Source organism: Procambarus clarkii, chromosome 46, assembly GCF_040958095.1.
Source record: "Procambarus clarkii isolate CNS0578487 chromosome 46, FALCON_Pclarkii_2.0, whole genome shotgun sequence".
Taxonomy (NCBI): domain Eukaryota; kingdom Metazoa; phylum Arthropoda; class Malacostraca; order Decapoda; family Cambaridae; genus Procambarus; species Procambarus clarkii.
In genome coordinates, this window is record NC_091195.1 from 9,689,752 (window position 1) to 9,707,874 (window position 18,123).

Consider the following 18,123-nt stretch of genomic DNA (forward strand, 5'->3'; position numbering starts at 1 on the left):
AAATCGTTGCAAGATAACTTAGGCTTTTAAAATATAACAAAAGATTTGCATATGATGATCGATACTGTCTATGCAAAGTTTAATATTACTTTGACTTTTCTTTAAGTGACAGGAGAGGAAAGTCTTATTTAAAAAAAAAAAATCATTGAAGATGACCTAACTAGTTACATCTGAGGGTATAAGACTCAGTGATTGTGACAACCTTTCCTGACATTTTCCTGTCATAGACACCGTCACTATACCTCACTGTTGAACTGTTGCTGCTGACAGTGAGAACAGTAACCAACCTTAAAACATTTAAACTGGGAAAAAGTCACCATTGCTGACCTGGAAAAACTTCGAGTGTCTGTTTAACAGAAAATTTTATAATATTCATATATTATATGAATATTGTTGAGTGTTTAAACATTGTTTAAATATTAATATGAAATTACGCAATTCACGTTAAAATTGGTGATAGTTGAATAGCTTTGTTAGTGTAACGCATGTCGGCCTGGTTGAGCGGTGCTATGGGCGCTTCGTAGGGCATGTGAAGTGATTGGGTTATGGGGGTGTGGGGGGGGGGGGGAGGATACAAGTGCGCCTCAATATGGGAGAGCAGATGTCTGGCGTGTGTAGGAAGGGCTCGGGTTGGTTCCCCCAGCTGGAGGAAGATACGCCATTGGGGGTCTTTGATTGGATATACACACAGCGAGCAAGCTGCAGCCGGCTAGAAAACCTGTCATCCAGTTAGACAGCCAGTCAAGCCAGCCAGTTAGACAGCCAGCCAGCCAGTTAGACAGCCAGCCAGCCAGTTAGACAACCAGTTAGACGGCCAGCCAGCCAGTTAGACAACCAGTTAGACGGCCAGCCAGCCAGTTAGACAGAGAGAGAGAGAGAGACAGACAGACACACACACACACACCAGTTGGGGCCGGTGGCTGAGCGGACAGCACACTAGACTTGTGATCCTGTGGTCCTGGGTTCAATCCCAGGTGCCGGCGAGAAACAATGGGCAGAGTTTCTTTCACCCTATGCCCCTGTTACCTAGCAGTAAAATTGGTACCTGGGTGTTAGTCAGCTGTCACAGGCAGCTTCCTGGGGGTGAAGGCCTGGTCGAGGACCGAGCCGCGGGGACACTAAAAGCCCCGAAATCATCTCAAGATAACCTCAAGATAAAATCATTGCAACTTTCAACACAAATCTTCAGTGTAATATCTATCAAAACCGTTTCAGTTACTGTTTTTTTCCGTCTGTCATGTCAGTGTTAGTTAAGGAAGAGGAGAGAGAATCCTTTTGTATAAATAGAAGAAGTTTGCCTGGTTGGAATTGTCACATTAAAGCATTCCAAATTTCATATATCATTGGGATACTCTGTGGCAAGATGCTGGGTGTCCCAGAGATGGCTGGGATACTCTGTGGCAAGATGCTGGGTGTCCCAGAGATGGCTGGGATACCCTGTGGCAAGATGCTGGGTTCCTCAGAGATGGCTGGGATACCCTGTGGCAAGATGCTGGGTGTCCCAGAGATGACTGGGATACCCTGTGGCAAGATGCTGGGTGCCCCAGAGATGACTGGGATACCCTGTGGCAAGATGCTGGGTGCCCCAGAGATGGCTGGGATACCCTGTGGCAAGATGCTGGGTGCCCCAGAGATGACTGGGATACCCTGTGGCAAGATGCTGGGTGCCCCGGAGATGGCTGGGATACTCTGTGGTAAGATGCTGGGTGTCCCAGAGATGGCTGGGATACTCTGTGGCAAGATGCTGGGTGTCCCAGAGATGGCTGGGATACCCTGTGGCAAGATGCTGGGTGCCCCAGAGATGACTGGGATACCCTGTGGCAAGATGCTGGGTGCCCCAGAGATGACTGGGATACCCTGTGGCAAGATGCTGGGTGCCCCAGAGATGGCTGGGATACCCTGTGGCAAGATGCTGGGTGTCCCAGAGATGGCTGGGATACTCTGTGGCAAGATGCTGGGTGCCCCAGAGATGGCTGGGATACTCTGTGGCAAGATGCTGGGTGTCCCAGAGATGGCTGGGATACCCTGTGGCAAGATGCTGGGTGCCCCAGAGATGGCTGGGATACTCTGTGGCAAGATGCTGTGTGTCCCAGAGATGGCTGGGATACCCTGTGGCAAGATGCTGGGTGTCCCAGAGATGGCTGGGATACCCTTTGGCAAGATGCTGGGTTCCTCAGAGATGGCTGGGATACTCTGTGGCAAGATGCTGGGTGTCCCAGAGATGGCTGGGATACTCTGTGGCAAGATGCTGGGTGCCCCAGAGATGGCTGGGATACTCTGTGGCAAGATGCTGGGTGTCCCAGAGATGGCTGGGATACCCTGTGGCAAGATGCTGGGTGTCCCAAAGATGGCTGGGATACTCTGTGGCAAGATGCTGGGTGTCCCAGAGATGGCTGGGATACCCTGTGGCAAGATGCTGGGTGTCCCAGGGATGGCTGGGATACCCTGTGGCAAGATGCTGGTTGCCCCAGAGATGGCTGGGATACTCTGGGACAAGATGCTTGGTGCCCTATAGATGGCTGGGATACCCTGTGGCAAGATGCTGGGTGCCCCAGAGATGGCTGGGATACCCTGTGGCAAGATGCTGGGCGCCCCAGAGATGGCTGGGATACTCTGTGGCAAGATGCTGGGTGTCCCAGAGATTGCTGGGATACTGTGGGACAAGATGCTGGGCGCCCCAGAGATGGCTGGGATACTCTGTGGCAAGATGCTGGGTGTCCCAAAGATGGCTGGGATACTCTGTGGCAAGATGCTTGGTGCCCCAAAGATGGCTGGGATACTCTGTGGCAAGATGCTTGGTGTCCCAGAGATGGCTGGGATACCCTGTGGCAAGATGCTGGGTGTCCCAGAGATGGCTGGGATACTCTGTGGCAAGATGCTGGGTGTCCCAGAGATGGCTGGGATACCCTGTGGCAAGATGCTGGGTGTCCCAGAGATGGCTGGGATACTCTGTGGCAAGATGCTTGGTGTCCCAGAGATGGCTGGGATACCCTGTGGCAAGATGCTGGGTGTCCCAGAGATGGCTGGGATACTCTGTGGCAAGATGCTGGGTGTCCCAAAGATGGCTGGGATACTCTGTGGCAAGATGCTTGGTGCCCCAGAGATGGCTGGGATACTCTGTGGCAAGATGCTGGGTGTCCCAGAGATGGCTGGGATACTCTGTGGCAAGATGCTGGGTGTCCCAGAGATGGCTGGGATACTCTGTGGCAAGATGCTTGGTGCCCCAAAGATGGCTGGGATACTCTGTGGCAAGATGCTGGGTGTCCCAGAGATGGCTGGGATACCCTGTGGCAAGATGCTGGGTGTCCCAGAGATGGCTGGGATACTCTGTGGCAAGATGCTGGGTGTCCCAGAGATGGCTGGGATGTAATGATCTGGGGCTCAGATCATTGGTTCTCCCTTCTCCCCTCTTTTCCCTCCCCTTCTCCCCTCCTTTCCTTCTCCCTCTCCCCTCCTTCCTTCTCCCCTCCCCTTGGCCGTCATTCGTCTCCTCCTCTTCCCCCCCCCCCTGTCGCCCATTTGTCAGGGTCAAGAGGTTGACCTGAGGGTAGGGTGGTCGTGGATACCTTGGCTTCTCCCACTCAACTTCCCCACTCAGATATTTCCCTCTCCACCCCCTCTCATCCCTCTCTGTCCCTCTCAGCAGCGGCCTTCCCCATACCAGGCAGAGTCAAATGTCCCTACTCCTATCTTAGAGGAGACAGGCTTGAACATAAATTATCAGTTTTGTAAACATTGCTCGCAGGTGTCTGGGCTCCATAGACGCGCCTTGTCCCCGTTCTCTAGCTGGGGAGAGCTGACTCAATCTTCAGAAATTCATGTAGCTTTCCACGACAGATCAGTGAAGGTGATTGGCCTGAGATAAGGGCCAAGTCCTTATTGACCCTAGAGAGCCAGACCTCAGGCCTACGTGTTAAATGGTTGGCCAGGGCCAAAATAATGGGTGGAGCCCTGGGGCTGTATTAGATGGTGGGAGGAGCAATCCTTCCCAGCAATAAGTTGGAAAAACTAAATTTCATCAGTGTGTCTTGGGAGTGTATTAGGAACAGGGCCGCAAGCCCGTATCCTCGGGGCTGAGGGCAGCCATCAACATCGTGGCCGTAGTGCGGGTATTTAAGGTATAGTAGCACGTTGAGTTTCGTGCCCTCAATAAATATCCATTGTGCCTCTAGGGAAAATAGAATAGGTTATGTGTTCAAATTGTCTTAATTTACATGTTTCATAAAATGAATTGTATAGCTTGTCCAGTGGTATTCACTTAACTCCCCTTTGATATATTTTGCTACTTTGTCATTTTTAGGTGTTGTATTGGAAGCCCCCATGTTCTCCTACTATTAATAGATACTAAAGTTGCCCTTGGATTCAAATAAGTAACGTAAATTACACAAACTAATTTTCCCAAATTTATTACTGAAATTCATATTACCCGGAGTCCCATGGTTACTGATTCCTTGCCTTCCTGGGGGATCGGTGATTGACACATTCAGGTATGGTTGGTCGGGAAGGTGGTGGCAGTGTAAATGTGTTTTGTTATTTGTTTTTTTTTAAACTAACAACCCTTGTCCTTGGTGTATCTTCCTCATTTAATATTCCTCTTACATACGTGGCAGTCCAGTGAGGGGTCATACTGGACTGTAACAGTGTTAAGCTGGGGTATTGAGTGGAGAGAGACAGAGATGTACAACAGAGAGCGTATATTACGATCACGAGAGATAACAAGATAACAGGATTAACACTGGGGGACATCGGGTTATTACAATAGAGGCCGCGGTTATTACCACAGGGAAAGCGGTCGTTACAATGGTAGCAGCGGTGTTTCAATAATTTCTTGACGATTATTGAAGCCTCACGCGCCTGTCCGTTCGGTTATGTTATGTGGTGAGGGTGCAGCCGGGGCCCATGAGATAGAGTCGACGGTAATCCTATGTGGTGCGATTCGCATAGAGTAGGCGATTCTAGGGTCGTGCGGGCTGGGAAGTTCAAGTATATACAGTAAGCGTATGCGCTAAGCAGGCAGTTTAGCGTGGAGGCCGCCTTGGGTAGTTGGACAGGGTATTATTTTCTCGACCCTCTGCAACTACGGACAAGGGTGCTGCGTGGTGGTTTTCGCAGCAACAATTCTAGGTGTCGAATTGTCGGGGCGGGGAAGTATTAGGACGCTAATTATTATCCCCGAGGGCGTGGTAGGCGACCCAATCGCTAGATTTTTACGGTACAGCCATGAAGGTACCAAGAGTTCACTGAGGGATGGCGTAGTAGATTCTCTAGCAACGGAATAACGGTGGTGTCGGACAGTTAGATCCGTCGGTTGTTCCGCTATCTAGTCTAACCGTTGACCGCGAAGGACAGGATTATTTGGTACTGTCGGGATCTAGGTGGATGTGGTTACCTAGGCTTGGAGAAGCGACAGGGCGGGCCGGGACGGGACGGTTATAGGTTAAATCGAGATTTCCTTAAGTACTAAATTAAGTTCCCTGTATATTAAGTTCCTTTTCAGGTTAAGTATCCCTTCGTTAGTTAAGTGTTTCCCCTTGTTTACGTAATTCTCGTATATAAGTGTTATTATCTTTCTAAGTATTTGTTTTACATGTTTAAGTCTGGATTTTGTTTTCGTATTGTGCAGTATTATTTCTTTGAGGGAATTACTAAAAGGTGAGTGGTTTACTGTGTTCAAGTGAAGTGCGGTGTATAAAGTGAAGTCAGTGAAAGAACTGAAATCAGTGAAATCGTGGAAAATTTTTGTGATGACATTTTTCAAAGTCGCTTGGAAAATCTCAATTTCGGAATAAATTCTAGTTTTGTGCCTGGCCATACGATCATCGGGTCGTCAGTGTTAATTCAAGTGTGCGATTAAAGTGATCCGAGTGCGAACTTTGAGAGACCAAAAGTCGAATTTTGGTCATTTAAGCGAATTAGCGTTGGGACTCTGAATTTTCTAGCGGTTTTACTCAGCGCCCAGTGTGACAGCGCTCAGTAATTGTTTGCGCTCAACCAAGTGTTTAAGTGTCTCGCGAGTAGTATATTCAGTTCAAGTGATAAGCGAACTACACGTCGGTATTTAATTTATAATTTTGAGAAAAGAAATACTTAGTTAATTAAGAATTAGTGCGGAGACAACTTTCTGAGGATTAGGCTTCGTGACAGTGAGCGCACTTAAAATTTTTGTATATTTATCAACGTGTCTAGGTGGTTAGCGAGTGTTATATTCCGTTAAAGTAAGAAGTCAACTACGCGCCAGTATTTAAATTATAATTTTGGGAAATTAATTACTAATTTTTACTTAAGGTTCAGCGCGACTCTGTAGCTGTGAGCGTCGCAGATATCAGTGTATATTTCACAGTATTCTACAACGCGACCGGCGGTGAACAAGTGTATGCTATGTAAACATCGAGTTCATACAGTAACGTAAATAATTAATTTAACATTAATTTGGATTAACTAATAATACTTATAATTATATCCGAGCGCCGTTGTTAGCGTCGGTCGTTACGGAATTAAAAATAATTGTTGAAGATATAAACATCGCGCCAGTGTTAAATTAACGTTACCGTCGTTCATTCCTAGCGCGCCTAAGATTTTCAAGAAAAATTTAAGAAATTCAGTTAACGTAAAGTGTTGTAATTATTGTGCGCTGGTAAACTAGACTGATTATTTTCGATAAATAAAAACAGAGTGGAAACTAAATTATTTACAGTAAATTCAGTGTTTTGAATTTTTCGCGTAATATTACTTGCATAATTTCAGTATATTTTGTTAAAGAATTCGGGAATTATCAATTTTCTAAGATTTATATTGGATTTGCATTTACAGACAAGAAAGTCGTACTGTCATTCTTTTTATATTTGCGTTACTAGTCATCTTCGAGTGTCAAATAAATATAGTGGAAATTAATTACATTTTTTTTCAAGTTTATTCTAGTAGTTTGATCGATTGACAATTAACGTAACCTTTTTATGTAGATTATAAGTGCGCATATATAGTTTGTTCAACATCGTATACAGTGTTTGTTTCACAAGTGATGGTTAGTAGTCGATGCCGGTTGCGTAATTCCATCTGTCCGCATATAAATGTGATGACTGAGAGAAGAGGATAATATAACTAAAGGAATTCATTCATTGGTGTAGCGTAGTCAGCGAGACACTGACACCGACAGCTGTCATCGTCTGTCAACAAGCTTCGGTAATTTATGGTTTTCACTGGGGCTGTGGAACGCGGTGACCGACGTGAATGAAGAGTAGTTACGGTCTAGATGTTCAAGAGGTTTAACATAAAAGGTTAGAGATTATTGAGCGAGTGATTAGTTGTTGAGATCGGGGTTGTGTTAAAATTTCACCGCAATCGCTTGGCGGGATCAGAACTTTGCCTATTTTCCCCAGGTAGGGTTAGGTTGCGAGGTTTACCGAGAATATGTCGTGTGATAAGCACATGAAGCTCAGGAGTAAAGGTATGGTAGACGACGAGGCTACCGGGGGAGCACCATCGACAGACCTTCACCTGGTGAGGGCAGTACAGACGTTAGCCCTTGCGGAGGGACCCCAAGCGAACCCCACGGGGGGTGTAACGGATCCGGGTGCCCAAGGGGCGGCAGCCCTGGACGAAAGCAGGATTTCATTGGGGGGCTCTGGCTCAGCGGACATCACGATGATTGGTGAGGCGATAGGAGGTGATGGGGTTGTGGACCCCACTATTAGAACATCCACACCAGTTGAACAAGGAGTTCCCGGGGATGATGCCATTGCGGGTTCTCAAGGTCTGACGATCCCTGGGCTTATGAACGTACACACACCACCCCCACAACCTCAACAATTACAACAGGTACAACCCGAGGCACAACAACAAGCCATACAGATGCTACTACAGTTAATACAGAGGCAAAACGGATCACAACAACAACCACAAGTACAACAGGTTGCACAACAACAACCACAGGTACAACAGGTAGCACAACAACATCAGGTACAACAGGTTGCTCAACAACAACAGGTACAACAGGTTGCTCAACAACACCAGGTACAACAGGTTGCTCAACAACATCAGGTACAACAGGTTGCACAACAACACCAGGTACAACAGGTTGCTCAACAACATCAGGTACAACAGGTTGCACAACAACATCAGGTACAACAGGTTGCACAACAACAACAGGTTGCTCAACAACATCAGGTACAACAGGTTGCTCAACAACACCAGGTACAACAGGTTGCTCAACAACATCAGGTACAACAGGTTGCACAACAACATCAGGTACAACAGGTTGCACAACAACAACAGGTACAACAGGTTGCACAACAACAACAGGTACAACAGGTTGCTCAACAACATCAGGTACAACAGGTTGCACAACAACACCAGGTACAACAGGTTGCACAACAACACCAGGTACAACAGGTTGCTCAACAACTTCAGGTACAACAGGTTGCACAACAACATCAGGTACAACAGGTTGCACAACAACATCAGGTACAACAGGTTGCTCAACAACATCAGGTACAACAGGTTGCACAACAACATCAGGTACAACAGGTTGCACAACAACATCAGGTACAACAGGTTGCACAACAACAACAGGTTGCACAACAACAACAGGTACAACAGGTTGCACAACAACAACAGGTACAACAGGTTGCACAACAACACCAGGTACAACAGGCACAACAGTTTGCACCACAACATCAGGTACATCAGGTAGCACAACAACAACAACAAGTACACCAGGTTGCACAACAACAACCACAGGTACTACAGCTGCTGCTACAGTTACTACAAGGACAGAACGGTTCACAACCCTCACACAATCAACAACAGGGTCAACAACCACCTTATCAGAGTAGTGCCTCAAATAGTTACTCACCTGGGGTAGCCCCTTGGTCACTGGGAAATCCCTCCTCACCCCACTCCCAACCCCTATCCCCATCCTACACCCAACCCCTCATAGTTCCTTCCCCCCCTGGTCAGGCACCCCCTTACACTCCCAGTACTCCATCCTATAGACCGGGACTTGTGGCGTCACTCCCGAAGTTGTCCTTGCCAAGGTTAAATTGTGCTGAACTCCCATCGAATAAAGTGGAACGCAACCGTTGTGTGGAAAATTGGTTGTGGGAGATGGATTCTGTGTTAGCCGCGGCTCCTGACGATGAAACTAAAATTAATCTGGCCACGGGGGCATGTGTGGGTCGCGACGGGCCCCTGAGGAAGTCTGAGGAATTCAGGCATTTGGTGACGTGGCCACAATTTGTGCAGGCCATCAAGGACCGATTTAAGGCGAAAATTACTAAAGAGGAGGCTCGTCGCTACTTAACGTCATTGCAGAGGGATAAAGGTACTCAATTAAAAGATTTTGGTGCCTTCCTTAGGACCAGGATAGGCGATCTCACTCAGGAGTTGGGTTACGATGCGCAGCAGGAGGAACGGTTTGCAAAGCAGCTATTTTGTAAGGCCTTGCCCGCTCATATCGGTCCATACCTCGCTACGGACACGGCTTCCCTGAGTTTTAGGGAACTCGTACAATACGCCGAAGACCATATAGATGAGGACTTGGATGCGGAGGAGGCGCGGACGTCGCCATATGTCAATGCGGTGAGCAGGAAGGTAGAGAGCGGACAAGGGGGCAATAGGTCAGGACCCCCCCAGACGAAAGCGGCGGGCAGTGGTCGCACGCAACAACCCCCACGGAATGACTGGTGGGACTCGCGTACTTGTTTTAATTGTGGGAAAAGAGGCCATGTAAAAGCGAGATGCCGGAAGGGGAGAACAGAATCATGAGAGAATCCCGCCTCGGGTGGTGGCAGACCTACGTTTGAGATGACGGTTGAAGGTGTGAGATTGACAGTTTTTGTGGACACCGGAAGTCAAGCAACTCTCATTAAAAAGTCAGCCTTCAGCACACTTAAAGAGACACGCCTTAAGCGTTGTGGGAAGCATTTAACAGCAGTGAATGGTCAACATATCAATATCTTGGGCCAGGCCACTCTCAATTTTGAAGTGGGTAAGGGGGAAGCTTACCCACACAATTGCACGGTTGTCGAGAATCTTGCATTCCCTGGTCACATTTTGTTGGGAATGGATTTTCTGGGACGAGTTAACTTTTCTTTGTCGGCTCAAGAGGGAGCAAGGAAGTGCAGATTGAAGCTGGGTCAGGTAGTTTATCCCATTAAAATGGTAGATCATCCACCAGTAATTGCTTCCATTAGTAAGAAACAGAAGTACAACATTCACTACCCTAAGTTGTTGTTTAAGTCTCTTCCAGACACAGAGAAGAAATCATGTGGGTTACATGCCTTGGTGAAACAATGTTGCCCACCACATTCAGTTAAGTTCATTAAAGTATCAGTGGGACGTCACATTGCACCAGGTACCACCCTTCAGGTGGCTGGGAGATGTGACAGGTTGTTGATCCCTCATCATTTGATCACAGTGCTTGATAAAGGTGCCCTTATTCCAGTTGTCAATCTCTCGCACAAAACCTATCGTTTCAGGGCAGGTGATAGGGTGTCTCAGGCTACAATTGTAGAAAATACAGGAATTTTTCAGTATCAAAGCCAGGAGATGCCAGCCACCATAGCACAATGTAGTGCACTTAATGTTACAGAAAGTAGTACACAGGGAAAAAACAAGACCGAGACAGGGAAAAGTAGTAATATTCAGGAAGTTGATAAGTTAATCTCGGCTCTGGATTTGCAACATGTGCAACAGTCAGATAGGAAACTTTTGAGAGGGATTTTACGTAAATTCCCTAGACTGTTTGCAACAGAAGACGATCAGATCGGGCTTCTGGATAGGATCGAGCATGTTATTCCTACAGGTGATCATCCTCCTATTTACACCCGTCAATGGAGACTTCCGGAACGGGCGAAGGAAGTAATTAGGGATGAGTGTCAGAAAATGTTGAGACAGGATGTGATAGAGCCTAGTACATCACCATGGTTGTCGCCAGTGGTGTTGGTACGTAAACCGGATGGTAGTTATAGGTTTTGTGTTGACTACCGAAAGATCAACGAAATTACTAAAGGTGATGTGTATCCTTTGCCACGGATACAAGAAATAATAGATCAGTTTGGGGCAGCCAAATACTTTTCCACTCTGGATGCGAAATCGGCGTATTGGGCCATCCCAGTTGCTGAGAAAGATAGAGAAAAGACCGCCTTCTCTGATGGGGTTCATACTTATCAATTCAAGCGGATGCCTTTCGGGTTAAAGACAGCGCCTTCATCATTTCAGAGGGCAATTAATTATATCCTCAGTCCAGTCTTGGGGAGGCACTCGTTAGCGTACCTGGATGATGTGGTTATCTACTCCAGGACGTTTGATGAGCACTTACGAGATTTGACTGAGACGTTGGCATTGTTAGATAAGGCGGGGTTCAAACTTAACGTGAGTAAGTGCACTCTGGCATCTCAGAAATTCAAGTTTCTGGGATTCCAGGTGAGCACAGACGGTATCCGACCTGACCCAGACTCCTGTCGTGCCATTGCTGACATGCCAACACCTAAGACAGCAAAGGATGTTCGAAGGTTTCTGGGGGCAGCCGGATATTTCCGTCGCCACATTGAGGGTTTTGCAAGTACAACAGCACCGTTAACTGAGCTCACTAAGAAAAATGTTAAATTCGGTTGGAAACCTGAGCATGATAACGCTTATGCAAAATTAAAAAGTCAACTCATTACCACCCCAGTCTTGGCAGTACCGGATTTTGATAAGGAGTGGGAAGTACACACTGACGCCAGTGGCATAGCTATTGGTGGGTGCTTAATGCAACGTGATAATGACAATCTTCCTCACCCAGTTGCATATTTCAGCAGGAAGGTTAAGGGTCCGGAGGTCCGCTATTCTGCCACGGATAGGGAAGCTTTGGCTGTGGTAGAAAGTGTCAGGTACTTTGAACCGTATCTTTTCCAACGTCACTTTGTCATTTATACAGATCACAGAGCTTTGACTCATATTTTTAAGAAAAGAACTAAGTGCCCTCGCATGTCACGTTGGTCTCATGAACTAGCTGCTCACTCATTCCAAATACTTTACAAGCCTGGTCCATCACATGTTGTACCAGACACTTTGAGTAGAAACATTGCTACTATTAACGTAAATCTTAATATTGAAAATATTTCCAGTGAGAAAATGCGAGAATTCCAGATGAACGAACCAAGGTGGAAGGAAATTATTGAACTTTTGGAGGGAGGAAAATATCCGTCGAAGAAACGCAATTTAGCAATTCATGGTGGGTGCTTAATGATTTTGAAATGAAGGATGGGGTCTTATTTTATGTAAAGGGACAGCAGGATCGCGCAGTTTTTCAGTTGGTTATCCCAGAGGTGTTGAAGAAGTCGGCGTTGAAAACCGCACATTCGTCTAAGATTGCAGGTCATCCGGGGATTTTTAAAACTCACATGAAAGCCAAGTCACTCTTTTTCTTCCCCGGTATGTTAACAGAGGTCATTAACTTCGTTAAGTCCTGTGGTCATTGTCAAAGGAGGAAAGGTACCCTTAAGGTACAAGCTCCATTGCAAGAATTCCCAGAAATTTTGGAACCTTTAGATCGGGTGGGGGCTGATCTGATTGATCTGCATCACAGTCATTCAGGAAACCGTTACGTATTGGTGTTGGTAGACCACCTGTCCAGGTACACCACACTGATTGCATTGTCTCAGAAGGATTCACGAACTGTTGCAAAGGCGTTCTTAGATAGGTTCGTCACTGTATTCGGTCCCCCTAAAGTGTTAGTTTCTGACCGAGGTCAGGAATTTAATGGGAATATTTTTAGAGAAGTATGTAAAATTATAGAAACCACGTCAGCATTCACGACGGCTTATCACCCTCAGGCTAACGGCATGACAGAACGGACGAACCGGTCAGTTAAAGATATGCTTGCAATTCTTGCAGAGCATGATGCAAATTCGTGGGACGAACAACTCCCCTATGTCCAGTTGGCTCTGAACACTGCCATCCATCAATCCATTAACACCCAACCCCTTTTGCTGTTCACAGGTCATTCATGTAATTTCCCGTCAGGTCTGCTTAACAGACATAATATTGTATATGGGGAAGATTACCCATTAGAAGTTTTAAATAAGATGAAAAATGCATGGAGAATTGCAGCTAGGGCTTCCAAGACAGCACGAGACCGCTATGCTCAGCATTATGACAAGAAGGTACGACCTCTTGAGTTGAAAGTCGGGAGTCTTGTGTTGAGAGTTAATGAGGCGGCTCCTGCCAATCAGAGTAGGAAACTTGCACCTAGATGGCGGGGCCCTTACCGAGTAATTGAAAGAAAAGGTCCGGTTAATTTTGTTATTAAAGGTATTTTTGAAGACCAAGTTGAGAGAACGATTCACATTAATAAATTAAAACCTTATCACGCGAGGGAGGAACTAGAGCTGCCTTCAGCAAGTCTAATTCCTGACCTGTCTAATGATCCAAGTGCTGAGTCAGATGATGAGGATGACCTTCTGTCAGATCTCATCAGTAGTCAAGTTCAATCTTGTCACCCTATGGTAACAAGGTCGCGAGCTGTACAGTAAATTGTTAATGATCTCCCCTAGTCAGGTTTAGTAATTTCATAATAATTATCCTGTAGAGGCACTGGTGTGTATTTACTGATGTGCATGGCTCAGGTAGCATACTTGCCTTGCTCTGGGGTTTCCAACTTCCTATACCTCAGAGTAATATCCATGCTTCCGCCATTTGTTGTTGTCTGTCTTTCTCAGGTCTGATGGTACACCAGTTCCAGCCTCCCAGTCACACGTGAACCAAGGATCGAGATCAGCAGGTCTGGGGATGACCCACCTGGCTGATAAGATCGGGGTCTGAGGCACGTTACATAAAGTCCTCCCCCTTGTACCCGGTAACTCGTCAATTGGTTATCCGGAAGGGGTGACTGGCGTACAGTCACCCGGCCGACACCTCACGTCACTAACGAGGTTGTCCCAGTCCAGCCATGCTGTCTTCACGGAGCAGAGTCCAGTCACCATCACAGCCGTGGGCAAGCTGTCTCAAGGTCACCAACCAAGCCCACCAGCCGCGTAGTCAAGACTGCGGGAAAACCGGAAGTGGAAGACGAGTGGTCTACGAAGAAGAACGCTAATTGCAAGGACTTGTCAGCTCTTATCAAAACCTGTGGTTGCGTCGTCTGTGGAAACCAAGATGCAACGCGGTGGTCTCAGGTACGAACAGCACTACCCCTACAGAGTGCTTGCGGAATCGCCAGATGAGGTACAATCCTGTACCTCGGCCCAAGTTCAGCTACACGAGGGGTTGCACGGAAGGTGTACCGGCCCAGTAGTACCGGGATGACAAGTAAACGCCGGTAGATGACGTCGCCCAGGAGCTGAGGCAGGGCCCACCTGTCCTGTCACCATGCCATCCTCTTCAACGCCACTCGAACCTCACTACCAACGCGAGACATCGTGATACGTCGAAGTTGTGCTCTACTGTGGCAGCCATGGTTAACAACAATCCATCAAGACTGTTTGGGGAGCGATAAGAAGAGGTGAACCCGGGTTCCTGTTAGCGGGGTCCACCTGAGCTGACAGCGGCCAGCTGTCAGCTGTCACTCAAGTCAGGTGCGGGTAGTACGAGACCCCCTGTACTGTCCGTAGTTGGCCGAGGCCGGAAATGGAACTTCCAGACGACCAGGATCTTCAAGCAACATGAGGTAGTCGCCGGAATCTACAGCAACGAAATGTCAACAGGAACGAACGAGAAAAAATATTTATAGAAAAGTTTCACATAAAAATAAACGCTATTAATATAGTAAACTGTGGTAACTCGGAACAGTTCAACTTTTAATTTTCCATCTGATAGTAAGCACCTATATACCTTCGGAAAGTTCTCTGGACCAGTATTAAATGTTGAAAACTAGAACTAGTGAAATCGAGAAATAAATCTAGAAAGTGAACATTAGACAATGACCCTGTCTCTAGATAAGTTGTATGAGTGAACTGGTTTGAGAACCATCTAGTAGGGTCTCTAGAAACGTTGATCAGTGGGGAACTTTATCTAGATTTTTCTAGATCCTAGATACTGATAGTTATACATATATATTTTTTTTAATTTTTTTTTTGTGGTTTACTGAACGATAAGGGTGTGGTACACAGTCTGACAAATGTGTTCACCCGCTGTTGTTGTGGACTTGAATATGAACTCTGGGATATTAGGAGTTTGAGGAACTTATATCCAGAGTGTTGTTGTTGGTTAAGGGACATGTCTGTGGACATTGAATTTTTTTTTAATAATAAAAATATTTCTGTGTCTTTTCTTTAGATTTTAAGATTGGTATGCGCTGTGGTGGACAGTTGCCACAGGTGTGGAGTGGAACACTAGGTCCCTGAGAGGTAGTGTTCTTCTATGTTGATATAATTTTATAATTTTGTTAATTTTTTTTAAAGACATTGATTTTTTTTATTTAATGTTTTGTGTGATGTGTTTGATCTTTATTCCGGGTGGAATACTGGGATAGCTGAAGGCTATCAGCTGATTTTAGCTAGTTAGTAATTGTTAGGTTGGGATTTCTCCAGTTATTTGTTACTATATCAAGACAGGTATAGGATATTTTGTCTTCCAGATAGTTGGAAGGGTACGTGGCTGCATCCAAGTTGGACAGTCAGGATTATAAGGACGGTCTCTGTCCTTATGTTTTATGTATTATTACTGTTGTGTTGATAGGTATAAATACATGCTGGGGCACACCTTTTGGGTGTGCCGTTATTGTTGTTGGAGTATTGGATGGAATTAGTTAGGATTAGATAATTTCTTTTGTTTTGAGGCATTGGTTGAAAATAGTGTTGGGTTAAAAATGTTGTTTTTGGAGTTAATGGTTAGGGTAGGGCAGGATTTCTGGATAAGAAAAGTGTGTGTAACTTGCTTTACACACAAATTTCTTAATTTCCGAGGAGGGGGAGTTGTAATGATCTGGGGCTCAGATCATTGGTTCTCCCTTCTCCCCTCTTTTCCCTCCCCTTCTCCCCTCCTTTCCTTCTCCCTCTCCCCTCCTTCCTTCTCCCCTCCCCTTGGCCGTCATTCGTCTCCTCCTCTTCCCCCCCCCCCCTGTCGCCCATTTGTCAGGGTCAAGAGGTTGACCTGAGGGTAGGGTGGTCGTGGATACCTTGGCTTCTCCCACTCAACTTCCCCACTCAGATATTTCCCTCTCCACCCCCTCTCATCCCTCTCTGTCCCTCTCAGCAGCGGCCTTCCCCATACCAGGCAGAGTCAAATGTCCCTACTCCTATCTTAGAGGAGACAGGCTTGAACATAAATTATCAGTTTTGTAAACATTGCTCGCAGGTGTCTGGGCTCCATAGACGCGCCTTGTCCCCCTTCTCTAGCTGGGGAGAGCTGACTCAATCTTCAGAAATTCATGTAGCTTTCCACGACAGATCAGTGAAGGTGATTGGCCTGAGATAAGGGCCAAGTCCTTATTGGCCCTAGAGAGCCAGACCTCAGGCCTACGTGATAAATGGTTGGCCAGGGCCAAAATAATGGGTGGAGCCCTGGGGCTGTATTAGATGGTGGGAGGAGCAATCCTTCCCAGCAATAAGTTGGAAAAACTAAATTTCATCAGTGTGTCTTGGGAGTGTATTAGGAACAGGGCCGCAAGCCCGTATCCTCGGGGCTGAGGGCAGCCATCAACATCGTGGCCGTAGTGCGGGTATTTAAGGTATAGTAGCACGTTGAGTTTCGTGCCCTCAATAAATATCCATTGTGCCTCTAGGGAAAATAGAATAGGTTATGTGTTCAAATTGTCTTAATTTACATGTTTCATAAAATAAATTGTATAGCTTGTCCAGTGGTATTCACTTAACTCCCCTTTGATATATTTTGCTACTTTGTCATTTTTAGGTGTTGTATTGGAAGCCCCCATGTTCTCCTACTATTAATAGATACTAAAGTTGCCCTTGGATTCAAATAAGTAACGTAAATTACACAAACTAATTTTCCAAAATTTATTACTGAAATTCATATTACCCGGAGTCCCATGGTTACTGATTCCTTGCCTTCCTGGGGGATCGGTGATTGACACATTCAGGTATGGTTGGTCGGGAAGGTGGTGGCAGTGTAAATGTGTTTTGTTATTTGTTTTTTTTTAAACTAATAACCCTTGTCCTTGGTGTATCTTCCTCATTTAATATTCCTCTTACATACGTGGCAGTCCAGTGAGGGGTCATACTGGACTGTAACAGTGTTAAGCTGGGGTATTGAGTGGAGAGAGACAGAGATGTACAACAGAGAGCGTATATTACGATCACGAGAGATAACAAGATAACAGGATTAACACTGGGGGACATCGGGTTATTACAATAGAGGCCGCGGTTATTACCACAGGGAAAGCGGTCGTTACAGGGATACCCTGTGGCAAGATGCTGGGTGTCCCAGAGATGACTGGGATACTCTGTGGCAAGATGCTGGGTGTCCCAGAGATGGCTGGGATACCCTGTGGCAAGATGCTGGGTGTCCCAGAGATGGCTGGGATACTCTGTGGCAAGATGCTGGGTGTCCCAAAGATGGCTGGGATACTCTGTGGCAAGATGCTTGGTGCCCCAGAGATGGCTGGGATACTCTGTAACAAGATGCTGGGTGTCCCAGAGATGGCTGGGATACCCTGTGGCAAGATGCTGGGTGTCCCAGAGATGGCTGGGATACTCTGTGGCAAGATGCTGGGTGTCCCAGAGATGGCTGGGATACCCTGTGGCAAGATGCTGGGTGTCCCAGAGATGGCTGGGATACTCTGTGGCAAGATGCTGGGTGTCCCAGAGATGGCTGGGATACCCTGTGGCAAGATGTTGGGTGTCCCAGAGATGGCTGGGATTCTCTGTGGCAAGATGCTGGGTGTCCCAGAGATGGCTGGGATACTCTGTGACAAGATGCTGGGTGCCCCAGAGATGGCTGGGATACTCTGTGGCAAGATGCTGGGTGTCCCAGAGATGGCTGGGATACTCTGTGGCAAGATGCTGGGTGTCCCAGAGATGGCTGGGATACCCTGTGGCAAGATGCTGGGTGTCCCAGAGATGGCTGGGATACTCTGTGGCAAGATGCTGGGTGTCCCAGAGATGGCTGGGATACTCTGTGGCAAGATGCTGGGTGTCCCAGAGATGGCTGGGATACTCTGTGGCAAGATGCTGGGTGTCCCAGAGA